The sequence below is a fragment of the Cupressus sempervirens genome, chromosome 10 (assembly GCF_028749045.1).
Source record: "Cupressus sempervirens isolate cs-2001-9-10 chromosome 10, ASM2874904v1, whole genome shotgun sequence".
In the NCBI taxonomy this organism is placed as follows: domain Eukaryota; kingdom Viridiplantae; phylum Streptophyta; class Pinopsida; order Cupressales; family Cupressaceae; genus Cupressus; species Cupressus sempervirens.
The window spans coordinates 747413235-747431286 of NC_143127.1; positions in this window are offsets into that span (position 1 = coordinate 747413235).

The following is an 18052-nucleotide window of genomic DNA, read 5'->3' on the forward strand; positions in this document are numbered from 1 at the left end:
GACTAGAAGACTGGGGGCATGGGACATATTTTCTTGATTTCTGCTTGTGGGTATACTTTTGTTTGTCTATAGTGTTGTAAGCATTCATGCTTGTCCTATTCAACACTTTGACTTATAAATGTATCATCCTTGATTGTTTTGCAAGATCGCACTCAGGGTTTATCCTGGTGCTTATGCCTTGATACAGGTGTAATCTTGCTAAATTAAACTTAGGGAATCTAATCGTGTAGTTATCTTGACTTACATGTCTCTGATGCTTAGATTGGATTTCCACATACCTATCTAATATCAATCATATTCATATCCTCATAGTTATACTAGTGATGGTTGTATGATCTCATGATGTCCCTAATAAATGCTCAATGATGAAATTAAGAGTCTAAATGTTATGCGCTTCTTGCTGGTAAACCACTTTGCATATTAGCTTGCATTTTAGGTTCATTTTCTAGCTTAGTCTTGCATTCTTGCATATGGGGAGAGCTCTCTCTTCATCTTTTTGTGGACATATCAGCTAACTCCTTTCATATATTTCTTTACTTTCTTCTTGTTCATGTCTTTTCACCTTCTTAATCTTTCACTTCATCTCTTTTCTATCTTGTCATCACATTATTTGAAGTTTTGACCTCTTAAATAATTTTGACATCCTGGATTCATTTTCGGGATCGAAATCCAAATTCGAGTTCATCTTGATGGTCAAAATTGTCTTTTAAAATTCTACTTTCTTCTGAGCAGTTAGCTGACCTTTTGAGGTCTAATCTCTGAATCATCACTGGGGCATCTTCATTTCTTCATGTCTTCATCATTTCCATACTTCATATCTACTTCAATTCACTGTTTCACATCTAAATCATCTTTCTACTAGATTTGACCTAATTTTATGCTATATCCTTCAAGGTTAACTCTAGTCAAACTGGGGCATTTTATCAATTTCTTATAGTCATTCTTGGCTTCTAATCATCTATCTGTCATCTTGGACATTGCTATATTCTATTTTTCTCATTTCTAGCCAATTTTTGCATCCCCTTACCTCATTTCAATTTCGATCCCGAGGGGGCAGAAATACTCTATCACTGCTTAGGAGCATTTGTTTGATCTTCTCACTTGTTCTCAATCTATCTACTTTGTGTTAGCATTCTTCTTGAATTCTAACATCATCTTCCTAGTGTTCAATACTACCGCTATCAGGCTGTACATTTAGGACTTGCTATCTTTTTCTACATTTCGTTCTTCAAAATCAGATATCTATATCTATCACCGCCTACTTGGCTTTCTATTTTCTTTGACATAATGTGTTCCCAGATCGATCACGCATTAGTCAAAGAGGGGCAAATGTAATCACCTAAAAATGGTCATCTAGACTATTAGCCCCCTTTTCAACATTTTGGCTAAATTAATTTAATCACTTACCTAAGCCAAATTGCTAATAATCAATTTATTTGATTATAACCTATAGTTTGACTATGCTATCCTAAGTTCATTATTTGATTAAAAGAACATGTCCCCTTTTAATTAAATAAAAGACCCCATTCTTCTAACCCACTTAAAGTGCACACATAAAGTCCTTTTTCTATTTTGCAATTAAAAGAAAAGGCTTTGTGACTTTTGTCTTATATGACAAGTCAACTTATATTCTATTGGTTGATTTGTGTGTGCACATGGATCACTCCTATTTTCGAATTCCACCGTTGATCATCCACCATCTTCATCTTGATCTCCACCGTCCATACATCTTTAAAAGGGAGAGAGCTTTCCCCCTCAATCCATCCATCTTTTGAACATTGTTATGCTGCAGGTTTTCTAATAGGTTTCTTTGGAGCTTTGTGGAGAACTTCTCATTTCTTGTCTCATTCTCTCATTCCATCACATTAGCATAAGATCATATGGCATTCTTAGCATAGTTGCATTTTAGTTTAACTTTGATTTCTTGCAATAATATCACATAGTTTAAATATTTGGTTTTGTAACAATCTCATACATGCTTAGTATAGCTGCATTTTGCATTATCATCTTAGCTTAGTTTTCATACTTGCATTTCATTCTTGAGGGATTCCTTGAAGATATTTGCACTCTTGCTCTTGTCTCAAAGAACCTCCCGTTGCATGGTTTACTAGCAAGAAGTACATTTCTAAGGCTTGGCTGAGAGCCTTCATGCTGAAATACTCTATCACTGCTTAGGAGCATTTGTTTGATCTTCTCACTTGTTCTCAATCTATCTACTTTGTGTTAGCATTCTTCTTGAATTCTAACATCATCTTCCTAGTGTTCAATACTACCGCTATCAGGCTGTACATTTAGGACTTGCTATCTTTTTCTACATTTCGTTCTTCAAAATTAGATATCTATATCTATCACCGCCTACTTGGCTTTCTATTTTCTTTGACATAATGTGTTCCCAGATCGATCACGCATTAGTCAAAGAGGGGCAAATGTAATCACCTAAAAATGGTCATCTAGACTATTAGCCCCCTTTTCAACATTTTGGCTAAATTAATTTAATCACTTACCTGAGCCAAATTGCTAATAATCAATTTATTTGATTATAACCTATAGTTTGACTATGCTATCCTAAGTTCATTATTTGATTAAAAGAACATGTCCCCTTTTAATTAAATAAAAGACCCCATTCTTCTAACCCACTTAAAGTGCACACATAAAGTCCTTTTTCTATTTTGCAATTAAAAGAAAAGGCTTTGTGACTTTTGTCTTATATGACAAGTCAACTTATATTCTATTGGTTGATTTGTGTGTGCACATGGATCACTCCTATTTTCGAATTCCACCGTTGATCATCCACCATCTTCATCTTGATCTCCACCGTCCATACATCTTTAAAAGGGAGAGAGCTTTCCCCCTCAATCCATCCATCTTTTGAACATTGTTATGCTGCAGGTTTTCTAACAGGTTTCTTTGGAGCTTTGTGGAGAACTTCTCACATAAGATCATATGGCATTCTTAGCATAGTTGCATTTTAGTTTAACTTTGATTTCTTGCAATAATATCACATAGTTTAAATATTTGGTTTTGTAACAATCTCATACATGCTTAGTATAGCTGCATTTTGCATTATCATCTTAGCTTAGTTTTCATACTTGCATTGCATTCTTGAGGGATTCCTTGAAGATATTTGCACTCTTGCTCTTGTCTCAAAGAACCTCCCGTTGCATGGTTTACTAGCAAGAAGTACATTTCTAAGGCTTGGCTGAGAGCCTTCATGCTGAAATACTAACTCCTTGCACTCCGTGGATAGGGAGCTCTAAGTCGGCATCCAAGCATTCCAACTCATGGAATCGTTTGGATAGAAGGGTTTAGAGTGTGACACACTTTCGAGTGTACAACTTGCAGTAGATGTCATGGCTTTCATATCTACTATCTCTTCCTAGATAGCAATATCAATGTCTACATCAAGCCAAGTGGCATCCCGGATGGTGTTTAACTCATTTATGTGTTTGTTCCATTTATTATCAATGATTTCTTTTACTTCCCCAATAAATTTTATCATATCTAACTCATTCCTAAAATGAAAATCAATCATATCATAAACAATTGTTACATCTATCTCATTATTGCAGTAAGAAAAAAAGTGTGGATGCCTCAAAATATCCTAAAAAATGGAAGACCATTCCTGCCAATCTTTGATGACTCTATAAACATATAAGATACTAGGAATAAAATTGGGAATCCCTACTGAACTTATTTTCATCTTACCTTGAATCAATTGCATTTTTCCTAAGAATTATCCATTTAATTTTTGTACCCTATTTATCATTTTCTTGATAGGGATAATTACCCCTTTGGGAAATTCTTTCTTTTTAGGTAGTAGAGGGACCAAACTATCAAGAAATTGTATGTAGGGTCCCCATATTGTAAATAAAGGGGATAACAAAGCTAATGCCTCTGAGCATTGAAATTTAGATCCTTAAATAGAGATATAACTACGGTGTAAATATTGTGAAACAATTTGCAAGGCACCTATCTTGTGCATCATCAGACTCTGAATTGTCTTGATGTCCACCTCCTTTGTACCATCTCATTCATCAATATCCATTTGTTGGCTTTCTCCCACATTTTTTGTATCAACTTCTATTTTGGCTTCTTTGTCTTTCACATCTTGATGGGCCTAGCCACATTTCTAAGGCTTCTTACCTCTTCATCCAATGAAGCTAATATTTGTTCCAAGACATAAGTTCTCTTTAGCTCCTCCTCATATTTATTTTTGGCATCAATGGATATGTTGTATGTTTGGTATAGTTTTTCTTCCAACACATCCATTTTTCTCTTTCCCATGAGTGATATTGTGTTCATTAGGTTATGGATTTGGTCACTAGACACAATAGTGACATTCTAGAATATAACATTTCCTTGGGGAGATTCTTTTTATGTCCATAAGGGTTGTCTTGGTTTCCTTAGAAGCCATGCTCCATATAGCCATTATCTTGTTGTCAATATTGAAACTAAATCCCTACAACTCACCAATAATGTTTGTCTCTTCAAAAGAGACTAATTTGTCCTATCTTCTTATTTGATCAAGCATAAAGGATGAACTAAGTTTCCAACCTAGGAAAAGAAGCATCCCACTTATTTTTACTATTTTTCTCAAACTCCTACAACCTTTGCACTAATTCAACAGTCTTCTCTAGGGAGTCTACTAGTTACAGCTACAAAGTAAGCTCACTTTTCTTGACCCTGTATAAGAATGATTGAATTCATATGATTTTATTCATTGAACTATTGAGCCTGTATTACTCATTTGTCCAACTTCTATATTTGTAGGTTAATCTTATTAGGGATTTTCTCATTCTCTTCAGCTTGCTTCAATATGAAATTATGTTTGATTGTATCGAAATATTGAGATCCTCTAGGAAAAAATTTTAGTGACTTCCCTTTCATCTTATCAGGGATGTCAATCATCTTTTCATTTTTTCCTCCCTTAAGCCCATGAAGAGCTCTCTGGCTGATCATCATCTACATCAATAGTTATAACACATCTTGTTGAGGGGCTTGAGGCTCTTCTCTATCTATGATTTTAGTAGGTACTTGTGCCATTATCTAATCATAATTATCAATAAACTTATTGTACCTATCCAAGTATCTATTTTCATGATAGAAACCCTAAAAAATCATCTTTCTTTCTTCATGGCTTCTTCTATCCTCATTATCTCTCTCCATTTACAAGTTCTATCCCTATAGACCTTTGTGTCTAAATAATTCATTGTACAACCTTCCTCCCAATTTGGCTTGTTGTTAGGAAGAGTATATTTTCTCATCTACTTGAGAGCATGCCTAACCAACTCAATTGGATCATAGGTCCTAGTAGAGGCTGTAGGAAGCATGAATTCAGAAATACATTTTTCTATTTCTTCCATTGCATATTTTCCTATCAAAAAATCCCCTATTTCGCTATTCTTGGCTACAAAAGAGCCTTTCTTGATAGTAAGGGCTAAATACTCCTTGTTCATCATAAGTAGTTGCTAGAAAAATTCTAACTAACCTAGTCTCTCTAGGAGATAATTGGGTAACACATGAGGGGGTTGAGGATGTTAGAATTCTTTAGAATAACTAACAGGGTGGGGTGAATCAATTATCCAAGGTCTAAATACCCTAATAATACTTTTTCATAAATTATAGTGAGCCCATTAGACTATCCATTCATCCAAGCTTAAAACACCCATCTTAGCAAGTTACAACAAATCAACATGTAGGAATAAAACATGCAAGATCAACACATGACACAGTGATTTACGTGGAAACCCAATTTGGGAAAAACCACCAGTAACATGCTACTCAATTCTCACTCTTCTAAAGTGATGCCCTATTAAAAGCCTACCTTTTTAAAGGCTTACAACACACTGTTAAATGTGACCTTGTTAGAGGATTTCACATTATTGTTAGGAATGGGCCTAGTCAAAGGACTTTGGAACACTCACTTGGAATGTCACCCTGTTAAAGGATTTACAACATGGCTATTAAGCCTACCTAAGTCCATAGGATTTATACTAATTATTACAATCGCTAGAGAGTAACAATAATGGCTTTTGATCTGATACAACTTACAACATATCTTTCAGATTACATATCATACTTCAGTTCAATACTTTACTTGGCTTTAATCACTGCGGCTCTGATAGCTTGTCATCTCAAGCTTTGTCTCCTTGAGTCTTCTTGCTCATCATACCAATGAAATCATATATGTGGTCATCTATCAAAATAGAGTATCTATGCTCTCTTTCTCCTTAGAACCTTCTTCAACACTTCATGCTTTCATGCGTGAGCCCCTTGTCTACTTCATGACCTTATGACTCCTTAAATAGAAATCTAGAATACCTTTCCCACTCGATTCTCCCTCTCCAACTTTAGGATTTTAATAAATTAGGTAGGATACAATGTATCTATCCCATATCTCATCTTCATCTAGAAACTTTTTCTAAAATCCAATTGTATTTGCCAAAAACATTTTACATAGAGTTCTGTGCCACCAGCTCATCATTCTTATCTTCTATCTAGTTCACAAAATTCTAGATAACAACCATGTCGGCTTAGATCTGGAAAATCTTCAACTTTTCAAAATAATGCAGCAACTCGGTATTATTGGTTTACTGATGCTTGACACCTAATCTTCACTCGGCACTTGATCTTCACTCGGCACTTGATCTTTACTTAGCACTTGATCTTTACTCGACACTTGAAGATCACTCAACATACACTAAAGTTGAACTTGCTCAGCTTCAACTGAGAATCTATTTGGCACTAACTAGCTTGCTTGATTCTTTCTAATGAACTTAGTTAGGCTTTACAAATGACTTAGCTAAACCTTACATCTTTGATGTGTTTTAGTGTGTCCATTCTCTATGTCTTAGAGTATGTCATCAATACACTATTTCATCAATGGCTTAGCTAATCCTTGTACTTCATTACAACATCATAACTTCAACCTTTCTCTAGGTGCTCTAGTTACATCTTATTGATTGCCTCCTCCTTGTCAATCAACCAATTGATAGTGTTTGGATCACTAAAGCAATTTTCATTCCTGCAAGTAGCAAGTTTGACATCAATGACAAAACAATGATTGAAAAAATTCTTTACCAGTTCCATCATTCTTCATTCATGATCTTTTCAATCATTTCCAACAATCTCCCTCTTTGGCATTGATGGAAAATCAAACCGATCAATTGATCAACTTAGTTACCACCAAAATTATATATGTTTTCTACTTCTTTCTACTTTTTCCTCTTGACTGTTGCATCCTTACTACTAATCTCACATATCTCCATATCTTTACCTTTCATTGATTAGTTTCTCATAAATCTCCCTCTTTCATATGTATTTCCCTCTTACTTTGTATTGATCAAATTTCTACATATATCTCCCTCTTTGACATAAATGCCAAAGATGTAGCATCTTTAACATGCTAAATATAAGCTTTGCATCTCATGTTTTCTCTTTTTGTCACCATTCTTGTGACTAATCTAGAGTTTTTGCTCCTGTTGTCATCCTCTACATCATTCTTTTGATATTTCAATGATTTGTTCATGTTGATGCATGGTAGCTTCTTTTTTGCTTTAAAATGCTTGAGTTAAGGGCATCACCCCCAACTTGCCTCTAAGATATTCATAAGCATCCTTGGGAAATGGTTTGGTGAAGATATTTGCATTTTGTTCCTTTGTGTGAATGTACTCCATCTTCACTTGTTTGTCTTCTACCAATTCTTTGACATAGTGATACTTGATTATAATATGCTTGGTTTTTGCATGCATTACTGGATTCTTGGATATGTTTATAGAACTTGTATTATCACAATATAGTATCACAGGTTTGGTTATTTCTTCTTTCATTCCTTTCAATAAATGTTTGAGCCAGACAATGTTTATGCAATTGACTACTGCTGCCACATATTTTGATTCTATAGTGGACTGAGATGTGCATGTTTGTTTCTTGCTAGTCCAAGTAACTAGCCTTTTACCTAAGAATAATGCTCCTCCACTCATGCTTTTCCTGTCATCAATGATGCCTTCCCAATTTGTGTCTATGTATGCATTGAGCTCAAACTTCTCATTATTTTTGTAATATATGCCAAAATCATCAGTTCCTTTGAGATACCTCATTATTCATTTTACTATCATGAAATGATTTTCTTTAGGATTAGTAGAGAATCTAGCCATAATTCCAACTACTAATGCTATGTTTGGTTTTCTATGTACAACATATTGTAGTTTTCTAATCATGGATCTATACATTGTTTGATTGACTTCAGTTGATTCATTATTTTTGGATAGCTTATGTCCTATTTCCATTGGTGTGCTGACTAGTTTGGAGTCTTCCAATCCAAACATTTTAAGTATCTCTTTGATGTACTTTGATTGTGTCACAAATATACCATGTTTTAGTTGATGTACTTGCAATCCAACAAAAAATTTGATCTCTCCAAACATAGACATCTCAAACTCATGTTTCATTTTGTACGTAAAAATTTTGCAAAGCACTTCCTTTCCTCCAAAAACTATGTCATCCACAAAGATTTTAGATACAAGAATATCCTTACCTTCTAATTTGATGTACATGTTGTTGTTATCATCAATTCTTTCAAATCCTATTTGCACTAGATACTTGTAAAGTCTCTCATACCATGCTCTAGGTGCTTGTTTCAAACCATAGAGTTCTTTATGTAGTTTACAAACCATATCCCTATTGTTCTCATCAATAAATCCCTCTAGTTGCTCAATATAGACTTCCTCTTCCAATATACCAGTCAGAAAAGCAGACTTTACATCCATCTAATGGACACTAAAACCTTTATATGCAGCATATACAAGTACAGTTCTTACTCCCTCCATTCTAGCAATAGGGGCAAATGTTTCCCCATAGTCTAATCCTTCTTCTTGAGCATAACCCTTACATACTAGTCTGGCTTTGTTTCTAGTAATCTCACCATTCTCATCTAGCTTGTTTCTGAATACCCACTTGGTGCCAATCACATTCTTATCAACTGGTCTGGGAACCAAACTCCAAGTTTTGTTCTTTATTCGATCAATCTCTTCTTCCATAGCTTTATATTAGTCACCATCTTGCAATGCATCATACACTATCTTAGGTTCAAATTTTTTTAATAGACATTATTCATTTCTTAGTCTATTCCTTGTCATTGGTCTTGGATCTTTGTCACCAATTATCTGTTTAGTAGGGTGATGTCTCTTCACATATTTGGATAATCTTGGTTTTGTCCTTGTTTCCATGTTTGATCTCTCAGATTCAGGGTCACTATGCACTTCATTGTTAGGTAGTTCTACATCTCTTCCATGTGTACTGACTTTAGAGCCAAAATGTGCATTTCCTTCATTTTACAATTCAGCTTCTGAATGCAGCTTGACATTCACTGGTTTTGACTTAGCTAAAACTGAAACTTGCTGTTGAATCCCAATTTGATTGATAGCATCCTCATCAACATGCATTCCTTCATAAGAATACACAAAGATTCTATATTCATCCATTCTCTTTAGTTCTTCAATTTGGACATTTGTATGCTCATTAAAGTTTTCATTTATAGTTTCCACAATTTTGTTAGTGTTAGTATTTAAACACTTATATGCTTTACTTCTAGTGGAGTAACCAAGGAATATGCCTTCATCACTTTTTGAATCAAATTTTCCATTTCTAGTATCTTTAAGGATAAAGCATTTGCAACCAAATACTTTGAAATGCTTTACATTGGGTGAGTGAACATACCATAGTTCAAAAGGTGTTGCACTTGTACCTTTCTTGACTTGTACTTAGTTCAGTGTATGAACAGCCACACTCACAACTTCTCTCCAATATTTTAGAGCAACAGTCTTTTCCATCATTAATGTTCTGGCATAGTCAATCGTAGATCTATTTCTTCTCTCAGCAATTCCATTCTGTGGGGGAGTTCTAGGAGATGATGTTTATCTCTTGATTCCTTTGTCATTGCAAAATGTCTCAAATTCATTTGATGTGAATTCACCACCTCTATTTGATCTCAGGCATTTCAAACTCTTACCTATTTCTTTTTCAACTCTAGCCACATACCACTTAAATATTTGAAAAGCATCAGATTTTTGCTTTAAGAACATAATAGTCATCATCCTGGAATAGTCATCAACAAACAACATTATATATTTATCTCCTTTGTAGCTTTTTACTTCTATTGGACCACATAAATTAGTGTGGACTAACTCAAGTACTTCTTTAGATGTATAGTTTTTACTCATGAAACTTGACTTAGTCATCTTCCCTAGCTGACATTGTTTGAACATGATGTTGCTAGGCTTTTTCAATTTAGGTAAACCTCTGACTTTCTTCATTTTATTGATATTGACTAGATTATCAAAGTTTACATGACATAGCCTTTTATGCCATAACCACACATCATCAAATTTTGCAACAAAATAAGAATCATTTTCCATATCAAGATAAAATAGATTACTTCTTGTTTGATCTCCTTTTCCTATCAGTTTACCATCAATATCATAGATTTTTGTAGTTTTGTTTCCAAATTCTACTTTGCACCCTACATTGCCTAACTGTGAGACACTCAGAAAATTGTAGTTTAGTCCTTCAACGTAGTGTTGGTAAACATATTTGTTCTTTTTATCTTTTGTGAAATTATGACTCTTAATGCCTAGATTATGAACAATATCTATTTACAACAGTTGAAAAGCCATTTTATGGTTACCGACTTTTCTTTGAATTGGTAGGTATAGCTCCCTATATGAATGATATTCAAAGAATTATGTTTGTTCCTCCTATCTAGTTTAGGGTATGTTCTTGACCCGAGAACAACAGAGGTATAACCAAGTTAGACTTAGACAAGACCTAACTCAGGAAAGTTTGAGTTCTAAGCATCTAATTATTTTTGTGTATTCACAATCTTATGAATTCACAAAACCTTCAGATATCTAACTACAAAAAATTGAAGCTAAACTACTTCTATTAATTAATTATACTAAAGTTTCCTCTTTGAATGAACAATAACAATGCTTATTACATTCACTCACTGTATTATGAACAAGAGAAGTAAAACTCTATTTATTCCTTGTTCCAATTCCAAACATTTGAGGAAAACACTAATTTCAACAATTCTACAGAACATAAAATAATTGATATTGAGTACTCTTAATTGTCTCTGCAACAAAAAGCATCTCACACCAAAAATTTGCCGACCTTTGATCACCATTAAATTTCATACATATAGGATTTGAGAGATGACCGTTACAATAGGAATATCAATTGGTTCATCTTCTCAGATGACAAATGGCAAGATGCCAGTTTGTCGAATTTCAAAATTTACAAAAATTGGTATCATTTACATCGAAAAATAGAAAAGGGGTATTGAATAAGTCATTTAGACTTCTTTCCCTTTTCAATTTTTGCCCTATATGTTATGGCAGCCACTATAATTGGGATCATCTCCTCGTGACTAGGCACATGTACATTGGTGAATCTTAAGAGCCACTTTGAATGCTCTTGGGCCAATTCCTTTACTGCACCCAACTAACTTGTCAACTCTCCAGCTGCCACATGTACGCATCCACCGAGTGTTTGCAACTCTACCACTCTGTTTTGATTGCTCGAAGTCATCCCAGATAGATTATTCAAGTATGCGGAGAAGTTATTCTTCGTTGCCTCTATCCTAATGAGAGCCTTTCCTTGCCCACTGCTTTGTGGATCTATTTGTAACCCTTGCATGAGTGCAAATGCTCTGTCTTGGATCTTCTTCACCTTTTCCTTCAGTTCTTTGAGTCCTTCCTCTACCTCTTGAATCATTTCCTACTTGAATTGCATGTTTTGAAGCCATTCAAATAGAGGTTCAGTCCCCTTCTTCAAAATATTTGCTTCAATTGCCTCTTTTGCCTTCATTTGAATGACCATATTTAGGAGAGAAACACATTCATTGCACCTTGCCTTTTCTGCAGCCAAAGTGTTGTGATCAGAAGTAATATTATCCTTCTCAATTTCTGACCGAAGGATAACATTTCCAATTTGATCAATCATAATAGCTCCATCTGTACTGAGCTTCTCAATCCATTCTTTCCCAATCTAGCCAAAATGTCTATCCTTTTGGAGTTGTGAGATGAAGGCTTGCACTTCCTCCGCAGTAGGGTTCTCAGTAGCAGGCACACTAGTAATGGTTGCCAATGGAACAACTAGTTGCCTGATGAATCTTTTCAATTCCTCAATCTCTACTTTCATTCTGATTTTTGATGGTTTAAGGTCCTCTAGTTGTTCCTCTATCACCTCATTACTCAATCTCCATAGGCCCACTTTCGTATCATGCCTAGCTTCCCCGAGATCAATTGAATGCAGAGTGAAGTCTTCTGGTGTCATATCTTCAATTTACCTGGCCTTTTTTGGTTTCACTACCTCTAGAGTTAAGTGTCCTATTTATGGATCTTGTCCTAAAATTGACAAGGTCTTCTGCTTTTTAGCTTTCACCATAGCAGATCCTGAGCAAACCGCTTGGGATACAACATCTTTTGAAGGAACACCTTCATCTTTCCTTTTTCTCTTCTTTTCCAAAGTATCCTCGATCCAAGATTCTGTACTAATCACTTTGGAGGCTGTTCCAAGTGACTCAATGCTGAACATATTCTTCTTCACTGGAGTCGTTATTGTTGTAGTTATAGAAAAGGACGTCTTGAGATTTTGAGAAAGAAGCCAAGATGAACCTCGAGCTTTCTCTTCCTTTTGGGCTTTCCTTGCAACTTCATCAAAATTGGTAGATTCTCTACTACTACTTTTATCATCTCTGATCTCTACTATATGAATAGGAGAACAATTGGGCTTTAGAAGAGGAGCACTTACGGATGGTGTAGGGCTATGATGAGGGGATAAAATAGGGGCAGCATGAAGAGATGGAGTTGAAGAAGCTTGAGGAGATGGGTGAAGAGTAGCATGTAGAGGTGATACTAGAGTGGGAGATCCATCTCTCCATTCCTTTGTTTCTTTTTCAGCTTTGGCTTGAGTTCTAATTACTGGTAGTGATCCACCTTGATAGGTTGGGGCTATTGGAACATTCCTCTCTAGGGGTTGATCAACTTTGCCTGCAGATTGAGCTGGAGCTTGAGCAGCTGTGGCAGTAGTACCAGGAATGGCACTCTGAGGGGAACCTATGGCAGCTGCAGATGTGGAGGCTTGAGTAGTTTTACTCCTACTCTGGCTTTTCTTAGCTGTCCATTCAACCCACTTCCCAGTCCTTTTGATTATTCTTGCCATCATGACATCAAAATCTTCTACTATGTCAACATATGGTTCGAAACTTATGGGAGTATTCCTCAACTTAGTCAAATATGTATTGCTGTACATATTTTGACCATCATCCTCCAGTCCCTCCATGTCTAAATTTATACCATGTCTTTAATTGATCAATTGTAAATTTGGCAAAGACATGATCTTGACTCTCTAGTTCATCTTTATAATCTACCTAGTAATCCTCCATGGTTGTTACATGTTTGATCACGCTTCCAATCTGGAGCACATCCCTAGCATACCCATTAGGATCAAATAGGGGCCTTACTGCTTCATACTCTTCCAATTTGTATTTACTCTCAAATGCTTTGAGTATATTCTTTGCATATGATTTGGTTTTGCAATTGTATGCTCCAACTTTTATAGGGAATTCACACCCTTTCTTCTTTAGGCTGGCGCTCAACATGTTCACTTGTATTGCTTGCCTCATGATCTCCATGAGTACAATCATATCATCTGGATACCTGGGTAGCTTCAATGGGAATCCGTCGAATGCTGCAAGACGCAAATAAGAAAATGATGAGAACTGGATGAAGTAATTGCCAAATTGGCTGATGATCACCATCACTTCTAAGCTGAATCTCCACTCTGGGTGCCCCTATAATTCCTTGCAAATCCTCATGGTGAATGCATCATTTACTCGGATGTATTCTACATAACTATTCTATAATTGCAAGCATGGATAAAACTTGTAACTTTTTACATTATCAGGGAAATCTTCAATCCTAGGGAGTCCCGGCTACAATTGAAGAGAAGCCAACATGTATATCAAGAATGAGGACATGTAAAAAGAATTATAAAACTTAGCTACACTGAGAGCCCTAGAAAGTTGTTCACTAACCTCATGCACCCAATCAATATACTATGTGTCTGAGAAAATAACTTACACCAAAAAGAAGTACTGCTCTACAAAATTAAAAGCTTCTACATCACCTTTGAGTTGATGCAATAGAACCAAAATATCAACAATTTTTGGTTTGAGGCCTGTGCCGAAGAGAGTTTTAGGGACTTTACTCCTAGCCCCCCTTGGCTTTTGAAACCAAGACTGCATGATCTCCTTCCTCCAAACCATCTTTTTCAATGAGTACTCATACATGGCTCCACTCATCGTCAAATCAGAGAACTCCTCCCATTATAGAATTCACAAGCAATTCACCACTGATTGTTGATCAATTGAAATCAACACTTTTTGATTAGGTAGTAGAATCTGCCTTGTATCTAGGTTGTAATGATTGATGCATTCTAAAATCAACTCTGGGGTTTGTACTGCTACAGGGAACCCAGCTGCTTCTACTAATCTGCTTCTCCAAAGTTTCTCTATTATGGGGTGGATTGGTTCTACTCTCAATCTCCTTTGAAAATCATGCATATCATATAAATGAAGTGAAGTATATGTGAAAGTTGACTATTCTGACCTAATTCCACCCAATCCATCGAACCCTATGAATCTTGTTGCCATTTTATTTGATGTATTATAGAAAAAACTCAAATAGTTATAGCTAACACAAGATGCCAATTCTATATTTGAAAAATACTTGAAAACACTATCCAATGCAACAATATAACAGTAAGATGGTAGTTTGAAAGTCTGTTACTTCACTCTTTATAGAATAAACCTAGATTTTCCTATTGAATTTCATAAATCGCACCACATGAGTGGAATTAAGAGTAAATCCATTGGATTGGTAAATATAAAGGTTATAACGGATTTATCTTTGTCTTTTCACTATTTCTATAGGCTTCACTGGTAACTTTCATTAATTACTGGTTTACTTTCTGTTTCACCTATCTTTCAGAAAAACAAGAACATAGTAGTTCCTAGGGGAAAATCTGCTTACCTCAATTATGCTTTCAAACACCCCATCAATTCATTGATTTGCTTCTATTTACTTGTCCAAAAAAATTTGCAATCAATTCATGTGTTTACCATGCTCGTAGGAATGAATTTTTCCCAAATATAGAAAATGGCCTTCGAGGGTAGAAAACCTGTAGTGGAGAAACAGATTTTCGATTTTCCCTTTTAACTTTAGCTTTTACCTTTCAATCCAAAGAACTTTTATAATAATAAAAAACTCTGGGAAATATAAAAGAGGCTTCGTGGGTGAAAAATGGGGTCCACTTAGTAACTCTATTTTTCCATTTGGGCCTTTGCAGAAATTTCAACTCTTGGTTCAAAATTTGTCAGAGGAGAAGCCACTTCTGAATTTTCTATCAATGCTTATCCCACTCATCTTAATGAGCTCTGAGTAATTTATGCTATGCAAACTCGATGATATTTGAATTATCTAACCATTAGGTGACTTACATACCCTTTTTTTAGTCTACCAGTAGCAACTATGGATCTCTATGGAGTTTTACCTTCTAGGTGCAAAAACCCGCAATGGAGAAGAAGAAACCTATTTTTCCACCACTATTCTTTATTTTAAGCCCCCAAAAAACACAAAACTGACTTCGAAAGTGAGGGGTGGGGCCCATTGGCTTTCTCAATTCCTTTACATAGGCCTTTTTAGAAAACTGATTACTGACTTCGAAGTCCGCCACGGAGAAGCTCTTTTCTAGTTTTTTGTCGATGCTTATCTCGATCATTTTCCAATCTTTAAAATGGTTCTCACCGTGATCCATCTATCATCCTTGTTCATACATGTTACCAATGTTGTAGGCTCTTCTTCATCAGACTAGTCCTTCATAGCTACATAAACAACTTCATCATCATTATCATCAGAATCCTCTTCAGTAATATAGCACTTCTTTCCTTTGTGTTTGTAATCTCTCTTATCATCTTCTCTTCTATATTTGTACTAGTTGCCTTCCTTGTAATCCTTTTTCTATGTACACCTTGCAGCAATATGTCCTACTTCATTACAATTGAAATAAATGATAGGCAACTTACCCTTGAATTTTCCTTTGCCTATGTGAAATCTTCTAGCTAGTAATGCTTCCAATTGTTCCACATCATCCTCATCAGTGCTACTATCATTGGATACATATTTCATCTTTCTTCCCTTCTTTGATTTCACTTTTTTAGTATCTTTTAGTGATAGCGTGGCTTTGAAAGTAGATTTAACACTCTCAGGTCTGTAGTTGCCAAAGTTAGATAACTCAAATGCAGTGAGTCTACCCACCATTCCTTCAAACCTTATATTGTTTCCTAGTACACATCTTAGCTCTTGTATAGCTGATACTCTAATAGCATAGATAGGGAGTAAGGTTCTTAAGAACCTACTATTAATAGTATCATCATCTAATTGACCACTCAAACATCTTATTGCACTTACCACTTCCTTTATTCTAGCGGCATACTGAGCAGCATTCTCACTTTCCTCCATTTTAATATCATCAAAATTTCCCCTAAGGCTTTCTCTTTTTTCTCTTTGGACATTCAAATCTCCTCCATAAATTTTTGATAGGGCTTTCCACATCTTAAATGCAGTGTCACATCCTTTGATATCATCGAATTCGACATAGTTGAGTGTAGAGGAAATCTCCAACATTGTTTGATTCCATTCCTATTTGTTTTTCAAATCTTTTGTAGTAAGAGTACCAGTTGGATCAACATGTTCAGTGATAATTAAATTTTGGGTATAATATCCTATAGATCCAAGATGTAGCTTCATCAAACATTTCCATGCAACAAAGTTGTCTTTGTTGAGCTTGGGAACTTCTCTCTTAGGCATTTTAATCTTTTTTGCTTCTAGTCCCTTTAAACTAAATAAGCAGCAAAGCTTTGATACCAATTGTTATAATTCTTTAGAATAATTGAGAGAGGGCGGGGGTGTGAATCAGTTATCCAAGGTCTAAATACCCTAATAATACTTTTTCACTAATTATAGTGAGCTCATTAAACTATTCATTCATCTAAGCTTAAAACACCCATCTTAGCAAGTTACAACAAATCAACATGTAGGAATAAAACATGCAAGATCAACACATGACACAGTGATTTACCTGGAAACCCAATTTGGAAAAAACCACCAGTAACATGCTACTCAATTCTCACTCTCCTAAAGTGATGCCATGTTAAAAGCCTACCCTGTTAAAGGCTTACAACACACTGTTAAATGTGACCTTGTTAGAGGATTTCACCATATTGTTAGGAATGGGCCTGGTCAAAGGACTTTGGACCACTCACTTGGAATGTCACCTTGTTAAAGGATTTACAACATGGCTATTAAACCTACCTAAGTCCATAGGATTTATACTAACTGTTACAATTGCTAGAGAGTAACAATAATGGCTTTTGATCTGAGACAACTTACAACATATCTTTTAGATTACATATCACACTTTAGTTCAATCCTTTGCTTAGCTTTAATCACTGTGGCTCTGACAAGTTTTCATCTCAAGCTTCATCTCCTTGAGTCTTCTTGCTCATCATACCAATGCAACCATATCTGCAGTCATCTATCAAAATAGAGTATCTGTGCTCTCTTTCTCCTTAGCACCTTCTTCAACACTTCATGCTTTCATGCTTGACCCACTCATCTACTTCATGACCTCGTGACTCCTTAAATAGAAATCTAGAATACTTTTCCTGCTTGATTCTCCCTCTCCAACTTTAGGGTTTCAATAGATTAGGTAGGATACAATGTATCTGTCCCATATCTCATCTTCATCTAGAAACTTTGTCTAGAATCCAGTTGCATTCACCAAAAACATTTTACATATAGTTCTGTGCCACCATCTCATCATTCTTATCTTCTATCTAGTTCACAAAATTCTAGATAACAACCATGTTGGCTCAGATCTGGCGAATCTTTGACTTTTCAAAATAATGCAGCAACTTAGCATTATTGGT